The sequence below is a fragment of the Aythya fuligula genome, chromosome 9, assembly GCF_009819795.1.
Source record: "Aythya fuligula isolate bAytFul2 chromosome 9, bAytFul2.pri, whole genome shotgun sequence".
Classification (NCBI taxonomy): domain Eukaryota; kingdom Metazoa; phylum Chordata; class Aves; order Anseriformes; family Anatidae; genus Aythya; species Aythya fuligula.
The window spans coordinates 23,740,214-23,759,298 of NC_045567.1; the positions used below are offsets into that span (position 1 = coordinate 23,740,214).

General features: G+C 37.9%; 1 long non-coding RNA gene across 2 annotated transcripts; it reads right to left on the bottom strand.

Annotated features, from left to right (window-relative positions):
- Positions 1 to 6,466: 6,466 nt before the first annotated feature.
- On the bottom strand, positions 6,467 to 17,412 carry LOC116492730. 2 transcript variants are annotated; one of them, XR_004253619.1, is made up of 6 exons: positions 17,298 to 17,412; positions 14,937 to 15,140; positions 11,155 to 11,277; positions 10,690 to 10,740; positions 10,131 to 10,198; positions 6,467 to 7,957 (listed from the first exon to the last, which is right to left on the bottom strand). It is a non-coding gene; the product is annotated as an uncharacterized LOC116492730 (long non-coding RNA). The 2 variants fall into 2 exon arrangements; XR_004253618.1 differs by lacking the exon at positions 6,467 to 7,957 and adding an exon at positions 8,883 to 9,119.
- Positions 17,413 to 19,085: the final 1,673 nt, after the last annotated feature.

Here is a 19,085-nt window from a genome sequence, read left to right on the forward strand (position 1 = left end):
CAAAGACTCTCTCCAAAGCCCAAAAAATAACTATTAATCTCTTTGTTGAAAAGCCCAACAAGGGCTATTGGAGTAGAAAACCCTTACCAGGAGAATCTTTAGGAAGGACTTGAAAATTTATTAATGTACTTCCATGTGCAAATCACTTATTAAAATCAAAGTCATTGCATAACTAGATAACTTTCAGGATCAGATTCCATCTCAGTAAATACATTGGGATCATGTAAATACATTACATGATAATTTCTAAGCCAGGAATAATTATTTTATGCTGGTATTTATTTATTATTTATGAAAAATATTTAAAAACATGAGTATAAAATTTCTGGGGACCTAATTATAGGTATATACACGCAATCTCAACTGTTATGTCAGATAAGATTTTGAATAGTTTATCATACACCCCGCCTCTGTGTTGATGGGTTGAAGTATTTAACACACAGAAGATACTTATATTGTATGTCACAGAGGGCTGACAGCAAACCTGGGGTCTTATTTTCTTTAATAAAATATAAATCACTACTTTTGCTTTAATTTACTACTTTAGTTTTACTTGCTGAACCACCAATATAAACATCTGTTCTTCCCCAGGAACAATGGTTAACAAGGTTACATTACAACTTACATATAGTAAGTTACATATAGTAAGTTGTAATGTAAGTTGACAGTGGTCAGTGACAGGACCCGCGGGAACGGGGTTAAGCTGAGGCAGGGGAAATTTAGGCTTGATGTCAGGAGGGGGTTCTTCACAGAGAGGGTGGTTGCACACTGGAACAGGCTCCCCAGGGTGGACTCACTGCACTGAGCCTGTCTGAATTTAAGAAGAGATTGGACTGTGCACTTAGTCACATGGTCTGAACTTTTGGGTAGACCTGTGCGGTGTCAAGAGTTGGACTTGATGATCCTTAAGGGTCCCTTCCAACTCAGGATATTCTATGATTCTATGATATATGACTTTACAAAGCTTACTGATACCAATACAGATTCAATACAAATTCACTCCCAAATGTGATCACAAGTAATATTTGTGTTTTATTTCCTTCTAAAAAATTCCAGAAATATATTCTGGATTAACTCTTGTTTGGTTTGGTTTTCTTATTTGGTTGTTCCTATTGTTTGAGTAAGATAGGTCTCAGGAGCACTTCAGGACAAATTATATTTTATATATATGATTTTCCTGAATAAAGGACTTTTTTTTTTTTCTCTGAGTTAGAGACATGGCCTAACCAAAGGGCTTTTAATTAGTTTTAATTCACTCATATCTGCATATCTGTGAGGGTAATACTATAGCAGTCTTAAAATGTTTAAGTGTTCCAGTGTAAGGATATTTATTAGGGACTTTATAGACCATCCTTCAAATCAGACACCTTAACAAAATTCTCCCAACTGACAGAAACAATAAACTTCCAGGCTTTCTTACTGACATACATTAATATCTAATGATGATTCTACCTTGCCTTCCCTAGATCATTTCAGTAATTTAATATTGAGTTATACAACCTAATGAGGGAAATTAATTTCCTATAATTACTTTCCGTGAATGAAACCAGGCATAAGGTGTATAATCAGTTGATTTTTTTTCTTCCAGAGGAAAGATAATCACAGCAAACGGAACAAACTGGGATGTCTGAAATGGAAAAACACTTTATTTTCTTTCCAAAACAATTTTACATAATAATTCTATTTTTACCCTTCCATTGCCTTCTATCCAATCTGTCTTCATTTTGAAAGGTACAGCAATTGCACAGATAAAGATCTTTAGCTCCTCAGGTACCTATTTGATAATAATTAACAATAAATCTAAAGATTACCCATATAGGATTTCTTTCAGAATTTTTGAATCATCTCAGACATGCTTCTTCAGATAGGAGCTTTCCACATATATAACTCAAATGGGATACATTTTGCTCCTCCTGTATTATTAATAAGTCTTCAAAAAGTGTAGAATTTTCTAGTTTCATTCTAGAACGCACTTCCAAATCCAGGATTAAAGCATTAATATTAATAGCCAGAATATGACCCTATTGCATTAAATTCCTGAAGCATCTTTCTACAGATTCATGAAAGGCAATTTTACTCTTTTGGAGATAAAATAGCCGGTATTAAAAAAAAAAAAAAAAAAAAAAAAAAAAAAAAAAAGCAAAACCTATCTGACGGTCTTTACTACTGGCCAAATGTCTTTGTCTTCTTTCCCAATGAGGGAAGGGGAGCACTGCAGAGAAGGAAACCCCCTGCACGCCATGGTGGGCTGTCCCCCCGATGGGTAGCAGGTCTCTGCACTCTTGCTGACACGCTCGGATGGGCAATAAGCCACCTCGGTGGGCCAGCCTGATCCCCCAAGCAAAGCAGCCCCTACTGCAGCCAAGGATGCTCCGGAGCTGCCAGGAGGGGAAGCGTTGTGTAGATTCCTAAAAATATTAGTGCTTGCAATAGCTGTCAAAAATCTCCAGTGCAGGCAGGGAGGGGAGCAGCGCATGCTGCCCTCCTGGTTCCTGCAGCAGGATTTCGGCACGCTTTTGGTGGCAGCCCGTTGTGTTAGTTTTAACAGTTAATGAAAGACCTAAGGCAATCTAATTCAAGCTCTTTTCTGGGGAAGCATGCCAGCTACATTCCCAGGCCAATTATTGCTTTCACAAAGTGCTCTAAATCTGTCAACAAGCAAAAGTGTGAACTACAGAATAATAACAGAGTTGAGAAGGTGACCCAGTTGTTACAAGAGGAGTGTTTCTTCTTGCAGTGGGAGCAATGAAAGTTGGCTGCCTCGCAGCCAGCCAGCTCCCAGCACTAGCATGTGATCAAGTGACATGCTTATATACTGTTAGTACTCACCAACATTCTCTTAATCTTTTTTTTTTTTTTTTTTTTTTTAAAAAAAAAAAGAGGCATACAGTTTGGTGGTAAATGATTGTTTATTCCTACACATCAATATGACAAATAGTTTGCAAGCTACCATGGGAACACCCATGAAGGTTCAAATAACTTCTTACTGCTGGGAGCCTGATCAAAGGCAGCTACAAGATTTGTAGCTACAGAATTAACAACATCTTGATGTACATGGATATATTTTTCTTAAAAATAAATATTTAATAAGAGAAATTACTGAAATAAAATGGTTGTAATCAATTTCTTTATAATCAAGTACTTCTATCTATTTCAAATATTCAACATCATTGCTGAGTATACAGTTTTCTTAAAAAGAAGAAATAAAAAATTCTTTGCATTATTTTTTTTCTTTTTGTTTCAGTGTCATAAAGGCCAGCATTTGAGAAACCACCCATCTGTCTTACCTAGAACACAGGAAGGTTTCTCACCACATACCAGGTAATTTCTTTTCTTCAACCACATGTGCCGTAATTAAATGGCGCATGATGTTGCCTCGGCCCCCAGGGGGCTGCTGGCACATGCTCAACAAGTACAAGTGCTTTGGCTGTGCTCTGCTCCTCCAAGAGTGATTGATTTGCATCCGAAACTTCCTAAGCTTAGGTCTTTTCCAAAAATAGCCACGGTCTGCAAAGGCTGAAAGCTATTCCAGCTTGTCAATACGCCCTGTGCTTTGGCTCCGGCCTGAACCTCGTCTGGGTGCTGACCCCCCATGGCCACAGCTCCATAACTGCAGGAGTTATTCTGAGGACTCCACGAGCAGAGCAGAATTTGAAGGCAAAGCCCCAGCATATTTTGTGGGGTACAGCTTGGTAAGATCTCATATTGTAAAAGGAGACAAAATTTTATAACCACGTGAACTGAAATTACAAGATTGATGGTGACTGTCAACCTAATTATGAGAATGAATCATGTCTGGCTCTACAGTTATTAGTCAAGGTAATTCATTATTTGCTTAAAAATAACATTGAGATTTAACCAATAAAACCATTTATTGGTGGTTGGTCTTTTTTTTCCTTTTTTTTTTTTTCCTAGTCTAAAATGTCAACCCCATTAAGAAAACTTAGAAGAAAAAAGTCAGAAAATTATCTTAGGCATAATAAACCATCTTTCATCATTTGAATAAATAGAAAGTGGAGGCATTATCAGAAATAGATTTGGGTATGTGATTTATGCAATGAAATATTACAGCTTTTCCACCAGGGGCCCAGAGGACTTACAATTAAATAAAACATTATTTTTTACTAAAAAAGAAAGTGGCCTTAATTAAAGGTGAAAAAATATCTGAAGGCAGTAAGTTTCCCCATATTCTTTCCGTTTACACATCTAAGCCTGCTGACTCTCTCAGCAATGATTTCTATCCCAGACAGAGATGCTGTGGTGTTGTTTCCCTGCGGACTCTGCCTTTGTTGTCTGGAGATTTTCCCAGTGCAGATTATGGGAGATGCAGGGAGGTTGCCCTGGTTGGAAGCCCCCTTGTGCCGCTCACCCCAGCCCTTGCACCTATGGCTTTGTCTCACCTTGGCTGCTTCGTGGCAGTTCTTCAAGGAGCCACAGGCAAAAAAAACCTCCTGGATCCACAGTTGGGCAGAGAGGGACATGCCGGCCTGACCGAGGGCAGAAGAGGGATGTAACAAAAAGGAAGTCAAGAAAAACAAATCAAAAGCCAACCAGAAAGTTTGCCTCCACACTATCTTCTCCACACAGTACTGATGATGCAGTATTGATGCAGTGTCTACTGCTAGAGAGAGGTGGGTTCAGAAAGATATCCAGAGAATTTCTCCCAGTCAAACTGGGAAAATGAACCACAAGAACTGGAAAAGTAGAATGAGGAAAAGGAGGACGCGTGAAGGCTAAAGGCCCAAACTGAGTAGAGTCTCTGGGCTGGTGCAGTAGGGTGGATTTTGTCTCAGTTGTCAGTCGTCTGTATGATCCCCGTACTTGGAAACGAGCAGAGGCATTCGATTGCCCATCAGACGAAAAATAAGCCTTACCTCCAAAGGAGTTAAACGTCTTAAAAACTGAACTCTTCAGATTTTATTAGTGATTGAATAGCTGTAGGTGTTTCTAAGCAAAAATCAATAGAGAGATTAGCTGCAAGAGTCTGCCGAGAGATTATGGGGAAGGCTTTGTCAAATGAATAGCCATCGCGTTCAGAGACAGGGTGCTGCCCTTTGGGCCAGGGACCAGGTGTGTTGGAGCCGATTCCTTGCCCTTCACTCCACCGGAGCACTGTGGTGAGGAGCAGCCATTGATCACCAGCTCGGTCCAGCGCACAGAGCTGTGTCTGGCACGGCCACGGCACTGAGCAGCAGCCGTGGTAACCAGGCGAGGCTCTCACATACTCAGGCAGCAATCAGTCCGATGACTTCTATTAATTTCTGAGAGCAAAACTGAGCAATAGACACAGCAAGACTGTGTTTTTACAAGGAGGAATCGCTGTACTTTTGGACCTGCAGTCTCCGCATCACAATATCCCTAAGAGGATTTCTGTATACTCCCATGGCAAGCAATTGCACAGTTTGTACATGAAATATTTCCATGGATGAGAGAAGTTAGAGCCTGCATTCAATTTGATTAAAGTATTAATATTTTTCTTTCACATATGCATCGTTCTGTAGCTCATGTCAGGGAGTACAATTCGCTGTGTATTTTCAAAGCATATTACAAAAGTACATTACTATACCAAACTAAAAGTATTTACTACACTATACTAAAAGTATATTGAAAGTATATTACTATATTCAAAGATTTTTAATTTATTTTTGAGCAGTTTACAATAATACTCCTACTTTCAGATGAAACAAAATTTTTGAATATTTTTAATGATCTCATTAATGGCATGTCAGGTGTGTGTGTTAAAACTACCACAAGTAGTTTTAAACATCACTAATTGCATCACTTCAGACATTCCCCTTTTTACATCATTTTGTGAAGACTAAACAGAGATGATCTGCTTCTATAGAAACTGGCTAGAGTCAACTGTACTGACAAATTTGAATGCAACAGCAAGATACTGATGATAATTGTTTGAAAATGCGTCTGAACTTGTGAAATTAAATTTGAAACATGTTCACAACAACACAAGGGTTTTTATCATGCAAACTTAAAGCTTCTGTGCTGTTTTTCCTCTTTCAGGGTCTCCTCTGCTATTTCACTGAGGTCCTGGACCTTGATGTTTCCAGGAGAGAGGCAAAGGGGACCAGCAGCCCTTCACAGCAAGATTGCTGCCTCTTCTCCATGTGGGTCTGCTGTGTCTGCTAGTAAGGGGCACAAATTAGATTAATTAGATTAATTGGTGGTGTCAGTCCAGCAGCTGGTGGACAAGTGTCCATAAAATAATCAACAATCTCAGCAAGGAAGACAAGAAGGCAGATGGACTAAAATATTTCCTTCCTTTGAAAACATGAAATCAAATCTTAAAAGGCAATTTTGAGACAAACAAAAGAATAATACTGGGGTTTTTTTTGATGTTTTGTCTTCTTTCTAACTGCAAGTAGAAAAAAATTGTATGCTTTTAAATTAAACTAAGTAACCAAACTAAAATTAAAACTAAACTAAAAAGTAGGTTAAGTGAAATGTCCACTCTTTCACATTAAAACAAAACAAATAAAAAAAATCTGATACAGGGTGGCTCCTGTGTGTGGCATCTAAAGTGAGTCAGAACACGGTCCATCCATGGAAAAGGATTTAAATTTTTAGGTATAATTTGCCAATAACTCATTCAATGTGATTAAATTTAAATGTTCATGAAGTGACAATCATACTCTGGGAACTGAAAACATAATATGTAAATTGATTCCATATGAAAATAAATTTTTAAAACTTAATATAAATAAAGTTATCACTATGCTCTTTCATTTCTCCCAACTCGTAGACATGTTTAAAATAAAACATAGGAAATTCACTGATCATTTATTCATGCTCATAAAACATTATTCTGCTTGTTAAATGCATCAGAACTGGACCTTTAATTTATCTTTACCAGGAACTACTTCAAGACAGGGAGTTTCCAGGAATATTTCCAAAAAAAAATCTTTGCATTAGATGAAAAAATTAATACAGATGCCAAGCTTCTTGCCCTTGGTGAAATCCATTCACTTTTATAGTTACCATTAATGTTACTGTTAAAATTTCTAGGTTAAATTAAAATTTCAAATTGAATTCCACATTTAGCCCACCCATAGCTATGTGAGGCATCTGGAAGAGTATCCTAGGCAAGCAAGAAGGATACAGACTCTGTGCAGAAACACATGGTGCAGGTCTGAAGAGTTACTGGCTTTTACTTTTATTTTACCAACACACTGTTTATTTTACCAACACACTGCCTATCAACAAGCTATAATTCAACTTGAGGCTGGTGTGTTTGAAAAAAAAACTCAGTCTCCATTTTGTTACCTCCACTTGCAATGAGGGACTTCATGTTTATATATAGAACAAACTGTTTTGGAGCTGTCTTATTAAGTACCTGCATCTGTCTTCAGTAGGCACTCACAACACAGTTTTTATCAGAGATGCTGAATATGAAATTTTGTGAAAAGAATCCCTCATTGTAGAGGGTATGTGAAGTGAAGAATCTGGCTCCACAGCAAGATTTTAAGGGAGCATTCTGTTCCCCCACCTACAGAGGGAGAGGTCACTCACCCTCTGTAAACTCCACAATTTAAGTCTACAGAGCAGTGTGTCATGTCAGCATTTCTCCTTGCTCTCAGCATTTAAAACAATGTCCTAAGGTTTTGTCTGGTGGACGTAGACTTCCAACAGAAGAAGCTCTACTCTCTTTTTCAAACTCCAGACTCCTGCAGACACCAAAGGTAAGGCAGCTTTGTGCAGAGGTGAGGTGGTGTCCCAAAGTTAAATGGTGCTAACTAGCTCTCCTGTATGCCAGTCTTCTCCAAGAGTTTTCATCCACCTTATAGATATCAGGCTTTGAAAAAGGAAGGAATAACAAAACAACAAACAACTCACCCCTGACTGCCTGCTCCAAGACACTGGTGGTTTTGCCAATACGCAGGCTTGCCTTTTCTAGACCAACAAGGAAGTTCACACACTCAGCTCCCAAAATCTCAGGTCAAAACTAAGATGGAGGAGAGCATTTTGCATGTTAGTAGGACCAGGTTTTGACAGTCTGCAAACCCCAGTGACCAGCTCCTGCACAAGACCAGCTTATTCTCTCTGGGTGTCCTGGCTCAGCAGAGCAGACCGGGGTCCTGTGTCTGCCCCCAAGCACTGCATGAGGCTGGCTTGGCCTCTGGGTACCAAAATGGCTGAGCAGCATTGCACAGTTGGCCAGCCATTCACTGCGGTACGGGTAACAACACTTCAGGCTCCAGAGGTGGATCTGTTGAGCTGCGATGCTCATGCAGAGCCAGCTTTGAAACCAGAGTGAGCCACTGCATTCCTTGTGTAGCTCCATCCCTGGTGGCCCTGTGGTTGTTTTCTGCTGTACAAGGCCCTTCCTGTGCTGCGGTGACCTACTTGCATATTCTGGTTTGATAAAGATTAAAAAAAAAAAAAAAAGAAAGACAAAAGCCCTGAACCCTTCAACAACAAAACCATGAACAAAGAAACAAGAGACTACTTTTTAACTTGTTCTTTAACATTCTTAAGCTGTTATGGAAAATAAGTAAGTCTCAAATCCCGTAATTCATCCTTTATATACCTGAGGCAATGAAATATGCATTTTTGAATATTGGATTTTGCCTCAAATAGCTTTGTAATAGTCTTATCCCAATGATGAACTGCTTTTTTTTTTTTTTCATAAAATTCTTTCCACTATTGTAAGCAAAGATTTAAGAAACAAAGATTTCTTTTTAAGATCTACAGCAAATGGGACTTATATTTGAACATTTACATTTGAATATTAGGGACTTTAAATAATCTGTCTGTGAAAGACAAATAAATCAAGTATTCAGAACAGTGAGAACAGAGTTTTAATCTTTTTTTTTTTTTTTTTTTTTTTTTTTTTTCCTGAGAGAAACAGTATAAACTATAAAATGTAGGTTGTGATTTTTGTTCTCTGAATTGTCATCACCGTTGCAGAGTAAGATGATGTAGAGGTCTGCCAAATACTGGGGCAGTTAAAGAAAACATTAAAAATACCTGAAGTAGCAGATAAATTGAAGGCTTATGGCACAGCATACTCCAGGGAATAAAAGATGATATAAACATTTGGATGTGTCCCACTGTCACAGGGCATGTCCACACTGGGCAATGGAGATGTCTACACTGGCAGAGACCTGAGTCAGCAAACCCAGATGAGACAAAAAGAAAATTATAACACATGCTATTCAGATTATATTTCTTTAGGTACATAGCCCTGAACTAGTAATAAACTATAGGTAAAAAGAGTGAATCTTTGTTTGAATTCAAAACAATCTGGGCTATCCAACAAGTTGGGTTAACTAACAAGTTACCAATACTGCTCTCCAAGGGGTCTAAATCCCACATTCCACAGATCAGCAATGTGGAACTTCACTAGTTTTAGTAGCTCTGCAACCATGTAAGAGAACAATCTGGCTCATACAGCAATGCAGGGAACATTTTCTGTCACTGGACAGATGGATTATCTTTGCATAGTAGCATTTCATACTGTCTTAGTGCTGACCAGGTCAACATGGGTGTTTTTCTGAAAGCAAATGATGCAGAATATAATTCCATTCTTCAGTATCAATTCTGTGGTTGGTATTTTATGTGGTTGTTTTTTAATGTATCACCAGGCTACCCAATTATACATAAATGAATCTGTTGATAACTATGCTCTTCCTCTACAGGCAGTCTCCATGTTATAGACTGGAAATGGAGATACAGATACAGTTAAAGTCTTATTCACAGTGCAGATCTCTGTGTAGTTATTCCTAGTGTTGCTGCAGACTAGTTGTACCAATAATTATCCTACTATTTTTGTATTTTATTTTATTTTGAGTAGGGAAGTGAACTATTCTGGTAAAATATTTTTTTTGCAGGTATACCAGGATGTCTTAATATTTGACTACCATGGCTACACCCTAAAAATCATTTTGAGAAACTTGGCAAAAGGGGGAGTTCAAACAAACCTGAGACATTCAAGATCACAGTAAACTCCAGATCAGCATTCAAAATCAGATATCTAACTAACAAAACCCCAAGAGTTCAACATGAGAAAAGATTTTAGGAAACTAAGGAGAAAGAAAGTATGTAAAAACCAAGATATTTCTAATACTGTCAGTCATTATAAGAGATGGAGATGTAAAGACGTTGACAAATCCTACCTCAGAGGTATCCAACATGTTCCGGGAGAAACAATACCCAGCAATCAGAAAATTTGTTTGACATTAGTCTGTGAAGAAAAGGACATTTACAAAGGGATTCATGGGAATTAGAACAGAAATCCAAAAAACAAATAGGATTTGATGATGAGGCTCCTACATATAACTTACAAAATGCTCCCCCAGTTTAAGTATATTAGAATGCATTATATAAGGTCATATGACAGATTATCTATAATCTGTATAAATACAGTGCCAGGAACTGCTCATAGACTAGGGACATGAAGAATTAGGTGTCCTACAAAAAAAAAGTTCCCTGGCCCAGAAATTTGCTCCCTAAGTAGAAGGCAAAAAAATGATAAGACAGGAGTATACAAAACAAGAGAACACAGGTCAGACAACAGGATTAGCAAGTGGTCGGAGCGCATTGGCAGCCTAGCTCCTCTTTAACATATATGTATTTTAGTAAAAAAAAAAAAAAAATGGTTTTCAGAGGTATAAAAGAAGAGAATGAGAACATGGGCACACAACGGCACAACCAATTTCATGGCTGAATACCTACTTGCTGTATGTTGGAGTTGTTGTCCTGGTGTGACTGTAGCATGAATGAGACCTGGGAAGTTGAAGGGAAAATAATAAATGCAGTGGCATATATGCTGCTAATAGCACTAGAAAGGATGAAAACTATTTCTGAAACAGCTGAAAATGGAAAGCCTAAAAAAAATAAAAAATCATAGAACTAGATTACATACTCCAAGAAATGGACAAGGAAAGTTATTGTCAGCAGGCTAAAGTATGTGACTGGGACAAAAGATGTGATGTGGACAAGACTTATGTAATGGAGACGTCTTAGATACCTCATTTGGAAACTCTGCAAGTGAATCATGAATATTAGACAGCTTTTTTTTTTTTTTTTTTTTTTTTTTACCATTTCACTCTGCTTTCATCTTTACTTCATCTTTAATTTCTAAGGTAAAAATTTTTGACAGTGGCTTCTGTCATTCACAGATATTTTGCTGAACTTTACCTTGCGGGAAATATCTTCAACTTGAATGTGCCCCAACATGCTTTTAATGCATTTCCAGTATTCTCTGAAAGCACTGTGAATTGTCCCATTGATTTCAATAGTCTTCAGATCAGACCCATGGGACTGAAAGATAAATGTATTACATACTCCAGAATGAACGGTTAAAAAGAGAGTGCAGTAAGATTAATGCATTTGTAACTATTGTTTCCACAGTGGCAATAAAGAATAAGTAGGATAACAGATTACGAGTCAAGATAATATATCCTGAAAATATATCATTTGAAAGTGGCTGCATTGCTCTTAATTACATGGATATTTTTTCCATTCATATGACACTTTTCAAGAAAGTGAATCTATTTTGACATTTTGAGCTGGAGGAGAGTTTTCTAAGGTACACGTATTTGGTTCACACATGGGAACTGATAAGCACTAGTCTCATTAAGTGGCAAGGACATTTAAAATACAACAAAACTATTGCATAAAAGTTTTCACGAATTGGAGCTGCATTAATGAAACAATGTGGTCACAGATCTTAGTGGAGGAACTTCTCTTAGGTATTGTTACCTAATCTCTAGCACTCAGTTCCCATATTGACCATCATCTATGTCAAAGTTAGTTTCAATTTTCTTTAATCTGATTTACTAACATCTTTCTCCCCAAACATACACCAGATTTTATTGTCTGCATATTTATCAGACATTTGTCTGCATATTTGTCATGTGAAACCTATATGTTCACCCATCAATGAAAAAATGGCTGGATCACTAACTCTTTCATTTTCAATGTTTGGCCAAGACTTTTGAAATAGAGAAGCCCGTCCTCATTTACCATAGACGCATGCAATCCTGTTGATTCAAAGATTCACATGTAATTAAAGCTTTGCAGTGATGCATCCCCCTGAGTTCACTTCTACTCAATATTCAAGGAGTTTCAGCGGCTTATTCCCCTCAGACAGCAACAGCCTATTTTTCGCCTTAGTTGCAGCAGATTCATTAGGGATCCAGCGAGGAGCTTTAACTGAGCCAATTACATTGGCACCGCTTTAGAACAGTGACAAGCTTATGGGTCTTGGGGGACTTCTCTCTTGCCCTCTCTCACTATCCAAAAACGTGAGCTGTGTATTTCTTTATTTATTTTTCTTTGGAGAAAAGAGTGGCAGAAGGACACCCAGTTAACGAGATGGCAGCAGTGGCACCCACCTCTGCAAAACAGGCCCCAGGTGACCACATGCACATCAGAACATCACTGCTTTCTTCTGTATCTCCTGTGGTACCTCCCACTTCTTCGACGATGTCTATGAGGGAGGCAGCTAAAGAAACAGGTCTTTTCTGCATTATTTAAATACTGCCTTCACATATCCTCAGCTACTGCTTGCAGGCACCCAAAAGTCTGATCAGTAGTCAAAGTGTTGCTTCCCAAGGTGAAGGCATGATCTGTCTGCTGTTCGTTACAACCTTAAGTTGAAATCATACATTTAACTGTTTGTGTTCAACATGGATTTTAAAATGTGGATGCTTAAAGCTTCATGTGCTAACGACTCAGATGTTTTATTCAAAGCATAAATGCCTTCAATAAATATTCATGTTCCAGTGTACGTACTGAAATATCCCATCTCAGTCAACCAACTTTAAGCATTGGTTTTATGGTACTGATACTATTTTTTAGCCCCAAGTACAATCTTAATTGCACTTATGCAACTCTACTATATTTATTCTGGTTACAGGGGGTCAGAAGTGATAAAAATTCAATTACTATTTCTGATGTGTGACAACAACTTTGTGTCTTTTCATGTGTTTTTTTTTTTTTCCACTGTTTCTTCTAAAAAAGGCCTCACTGTTATTAGCACTTTGATTACAGGCCTTCATCCTTCTATACCATTATGCATTTGCATTTGGTAGACAAATTGAATATTTCTTTACCCCTTCACATATCCACTGTCTGCCTGATGGTGGCAGAGCAAGCAGACCGTGCCATAACACAAAAGACATTGTATTTCATACGCTTCTGTGAACATACAATTAAACATGCTGGTTATAATATACAGCAACCTACCATCAAGGCATGGCTTTTAACAGCACAGTTACCCCCAAACTTTTTGTTCATCTGTCCAGGTAAAGCATGCGCCATAAATCTGCCCACAGCATGCTCAGAAAGTTACAAAATTTGGGAATACAAATGTCCGAAAGATTAAACAAACAAATGAAAAAATTAAATAATATTTAATCTCTGTCTTTCCAGGTACAATTCTACCTTTAAGCAGGAAGATCACCTTCAGCCAGTCAGGTTTCCCACTGAAGTGCATGCTATGAATGTATAGCTAGCAATTAAGGAAAAATAATATAAAACCAGCTCAGAAGTTGCCATGTTCCATACTCATGCCTGTCTTTTTGAGTACTATAAGGCTGAGTGACACAGGAAGGTATAATGGAGAACAGTTTGGGCCACAGTGCTGTCTATCTTACTACCGATACTTCTTAAGGCCAATGAATATGACTTTGTGAGATCTTGAACTTTTTGACCTAAGTTAATGCTGAATTAAACACACGTTTACCCTCAGAGTCCAAACCAGAGCTTGGTTACATTTCCATTAACAAGCATTGCAAAGTGACAGATACAGATCTGTGAGCTGAACCAGACTGTGCTAGGGCCCAGTGCCTGTTTCGGATGTTTTGATATAAATAAATAAGGAGCAGAGCACATATAGCAAATGGTTATTTAAAATGTGTTCTGGTCAATATAGGGACTTAAATATTTACCCAAGACAATAGTCATATAATTTAAAATAATGGGTATATCTGAGAAAATTGTTCTCTGCTTGTGGATATTCTCTGGTCACATTGATCAAATGACTTATGAATTATTTATTCAGCCTTGCTCTTAAAGTTAAAAGCAAGAATTATTGATTTTGCTTATATCACATTATGGAATTGGAATATAGGGAAAAAAAATACCATGATTAACGTGGCATGGAAACAGCCCATCTTCATGCACTCATCTGGTTTGTAGAAGAGAGGAGGATGTACAGAGGTTGCTACTACAAAGTTAGTGAGCAAATCTGGCTCCGGTGGCCTCTGCAAAACCCTAACAACATGAAGAAGCTCTTCCTTGAGCTACAGAATACCACATGGAGTTTGAATTAAAAATAAATAAATAAATGCAGTTTGACTTTGATTCAAAAATGCAAGTATTGCACTCCCATCCTGTGCTTTCAACCAAAGACACTGTTTCCTATGTATCAAAGCTAGCCGAGACTTAAATATCAGAGGTGAACAGCAAAGTAAAGTATTTACATCGCTGGAGTAATAGGCACAGTCTGAGAATGCTTAAACCTGAAAGACGATTTCCTAGGAAGAGCTGAAGATTTTGTTTCTATTTTTAGTACTGAACCACATAGAGAATGATAGACTTTGCAAGGGAAGAAGCAACAGTATTGTACATAAAACTTTCAGTCACAAAAAATAATAGTGTTTTGTTTTATACATGAGTTATTAAGGTTAACAACCACTTGTAGATTTGTTCCTTCCCATTAGTATATTGCAAACAAAATATTGCCTTCTGAGGTGGACATCAGCTCCTTTCGTGAGGCCAGGTACAAAATGAGTGTTAAGCCCTTGAAGTAGGAGCCAGAGATTTCCCATGGGTTTCTGGGTCCATTAATATCCCTGTCATTCCTAGCCAGCTCTTTCATATCTTAGACTTTGTAACAATGGAAAGCTTGCAAGGCTCCAAAACACCATCGTTAAAATAACAGATTACGAGGACATAGCTCAGCATCACCTTACCATGAATGATATCTGATCAGAAGAGCTTCTTAAAAATTCAGGCTTGAGAACTGTACTCCAAAATATGAGAGAAACCTTTCTTTTAGTTATGCAACTTCTTTTGACTTGAGACAAATGCTTGCAGATCTTATTTTAGTGGCTTCAGGCAGTAAGATCTGGAAATCGCCACTCTGAAGGTGTGCCTGTCTACAGTTACTCGATCCACTGGAAAATACAGAAAAAAAAATATTAAGAAACAATTTTGAATATTTCCATTGTGTTTTATATTAATACTTTTTTTTTTTTTAACACAAAGTGAGTCTCAACAGTCCCAAAACACAGACTCACGTAGACACTTCTCAGTGCATGACATTCTACTGAATTTTGCTATCTCCTGCTCATGTTAACTTGTTGTACAGATGAATAATATGGCTGCTGTGATCTACATCATATTTACCATATGGAGAAAAATGATGTAACATTTGGCAAGATGCTCTTCTTACTAGCTTATTTTAAAAACTGTACCTTTAAAAAGAATACCTAAAGTGAATCTGTAAGGAAGCTAAATGACTGGATTTTACAGAAGTCTTTGGCTACAGCCCTATTTTATCAGGAGATGGTTCATGACATACAATATTAATGGAATTTAAAGATAAACCATTTGGTGATGCATGGAGGAGTTGTTGCATCTGCAGAGGATGTAACTCTGCGTCTGATTATAGGGAGCTTTTGATGAAGTATTAATACAAGAGAAGAAGTGAATACTTCTTTCCCCCCTTTGGAGTAAAATCTACCTTGTATGAAGGGAAAAAAAAAAAAAAAAAAAAAAAAAAAAGGTTTATATATATTTCTATTTTGAAATCACAGTTGGCAAATTAGATCCACATTTCTATGAGAGAAATTGCTTTAGCAAGAAGCATCACAAATGAGATTTCAAACACCTTGTGTTTCAAAGTTTTTCATGGTTGCTTATATAATACATTTACTGTATAGGAAGAGTTATTCTCTGTACTATATCTGTTGACATAATCTAGAGGTATCTTAGTAGCATATTTCACATTTTCAAAGATATTTTGACTACATGTGGTTATTTGGTGCACTTTGGGGACTTGAGATGTTGTATTTGACATGTAAACAGCTATGACTGATGACCAACCTTTAAAACAAGAGATATACAAAAATAATTACATTTTCCTTTGCTGGTGGACACTGGGAAACAAGAACCTTTTACCAAACTCAGTAATATTTGAGAAGATGCAGGCACCTTGGTTTACAAAGATTATAACAACACTACTAGAAATGCTTATCATTTTAATGTATGAGATAGAGAGAATGCTTGGTGCTGTCCAGAATCCTTGAGATGCTTGGAAAGTGTCACAGCAACACAGCAGAGAAGCAGCAGGAGTAAGCAGTTCACCCAAAGCCACACTTATGTCACTTACAGTGGGATCTCTCAGGATACAGCCATTAAATTTCACAGGCATGGATGAGTAATTAAAAACTCGGTATCACTTGGGGTCTGTTCTCCTGTGAGATCGTTTTGAGCAGCTATGGAACTATGCAGCTGCTGAATTTAATAGGTTTACACCTTAAAAAATAAATTCCTTTCATTTTCTTTTGATGAGTGAGCGGGAAGGTACCACGCAGAACAACCTGGGGGAAGAAACATCAGTTTGGCACTACCACTACCACTGGCAGACTGGTCACAGCAACAAAATGCAGTGGTTTACATGAGCCCTACAAACTTGAAATGCAGCCTGAACAACAGTTTGGCAACATATTTAATTATAAAGTCCTTCTTTTCTCCCTACTGCTGTAAATGGCCACAGCTGTGCAAGAGACCTTGGTGATGGCATGCTCTCTACACCTTCAGGGCTCCTCCACTTGCAGAAGATGAGCATCTGCACTGACACTAGACTGCAACCCCAGGCTTGGGTAGTTTGGGTTTAATATGCAAGATGAGAGGGAGGAGAAGGCTCAGACAGTTTTGGAGCTCATTCGGTTATCTGCAATGGTACGTGCTCATCGGTGTCCCTGGTGTTCTGCTTGTAAATGACTGGCATTAAACCTTGATCTGTCCCCATGGTACAGGGTCAGAGCCAGGAATTTATTCAGAGAGAGAATTACAGCTCTTGCCTGTGGGGACCATACAGAGGAAAGGGTTTGATTTTCCTTTTGCGGGCATGGGGAGAGGCTGCAGACAGCCGCCTCATTACTGCTAATGGGCCCTGCAGACGGGCAGGGAGTGCAGCACACTCATCGGAGAGCAGGCCCTCAGTCTGCATTGCACTCCGGGACGAAATCTGCAAAAGCAAGGGAAGGTGTGGAGGTAAGTGCCATGGTTTGGAGCTGCATTAAATGACCTGAGAAATTCTCGCTCACCAAGGACTCTGAGGAGCGTTCATCCTGAAGGAGGTTGGCAGCACTCTCATTCCCTCCGTTCCAGCTGGTGCTCCTCGGTCTTTTGCGTAAATGACACGACCATTATATGGTTATATTCAATTTACTGGGAAAGCAGATAAGGTCAGTTATAGTTACATCATTAACTACAACCAAATTAACATCCTGTATCTATAAAGACCTAAATGAGGGAAGTGACTAAATATCTTCATTTTATTTATAAAAACAAAGCGTACGTTTTCATTTCAATATCAAACTAATCGAAGAATGAATATCTTTTGATGTTTGCATCAGAAAACTTTCTTCACTGATATCTTAGGCTGAGATGTACATTTGCTGAAAGCCAATCTATTTCACAATGGGTTTTATTAAAATGATTTCACATAATTTAGAGACAAGGAAGATAAGTGACTAAAAGGCTGACAACACAGCTATGCTGTCTTCTATGGGATGTATTGGGAGCAACTTCTTGAACCATCAAGTAATGTTTTATAGCTTCCAAGATTATATTACTTCTGCTTGTCAGTCACAAGTACGGGTTAGAAAAAAAAAAAAAAAAAAAAAAAAAAAAAAGAGAGACACAGAGAGCACTAGTAAAGATAACAGGGATTTATAGGGTGATGCAGTGAATATATATACAGGGAATGCAGTATTGTATATGTGTATACTAATATTTCAGAAAAGATTTTTAGATATTTTATTGGTATCACTAAATATTATTTAGTAGCATCCCCCTAAGTATGCTGTTTATCTTTCTGAACATCCCCTCCCATCTGGTTGCTCCTCTTTTAGGTTGTTTATTAGCCCAATATGTTGGCCTAGAAAGCTACATGTCCTTCCCCTATCATTACACCATTTTCTTTTTACATGGATGTTATTTCCAAACCTTTTTTAGAAAAAAAAAAAAAAAAAAAAAAAAAAAGAGTTTCTGAAATATCATCAAAGCAGTAAAATATGTCATGCAGCCAGAATGTGTCGCCAGCCTCCCAGGAAGAAGCAAAACCTGCCTGCTTGGTTTAGTTGGCCAAGGTGAAATGGCACCATAAAATTACTGCTGCATCTTCTTCACACCATGCATGTTGGACTTGTTTTAATCCTCATTCATCTTGTATTTCAGAAACTGTGCAAAGCTCACTCAGGAGATACTTTGGTGTACTCCAAGGCAAAAGGAGACAAAGATTTTCTTTGGTTGTGCAGACATTTTCAGAGACCTTCTGCTTCCTCACCCATGAGCACCTCAAACTTGTGGGCTGCATCATTTATTGTGATCTTATCCCCTTGTGATCTGCTACAGTAATTTCCTGGGTTGTGCAGTCAGTACATAAAACTGGTCTGATACCAAGAGGGACCTAAAGAGTAAGAGAGCAGAGGTGGTTCAAAGCATTCTTCCACCCACCTCATTCTTTCTTGGATGCATGAATATGGAATAATTGTTACAGGAGAAAAAGCTCAGAATTTCACAGGTCAGCTCAGCAAATATTTCTTGTTCTCATAAACAATTTTTGAGGAGTGTACTGCATGTGAAGAGTTGTAAATGCCTCTGCTGTAAATCAATGCCTCTCAGGCATAAAAGGATATATTGTCACAGGATAATATCTCTCCCTTTTTCTGTGTTTTGTTGTTTCTCTTTCTTTCTTTTTTTTTTTTTTTCCTTTCTCAATACTGTCAAAACAAATGCTTTGCTTGAAAATAATTCTTACAATATTTTGGATTCCCATTTGTTTGATGAATATGAACAAGTCAAAATTAAAGGAATTTGTCATCACAGAA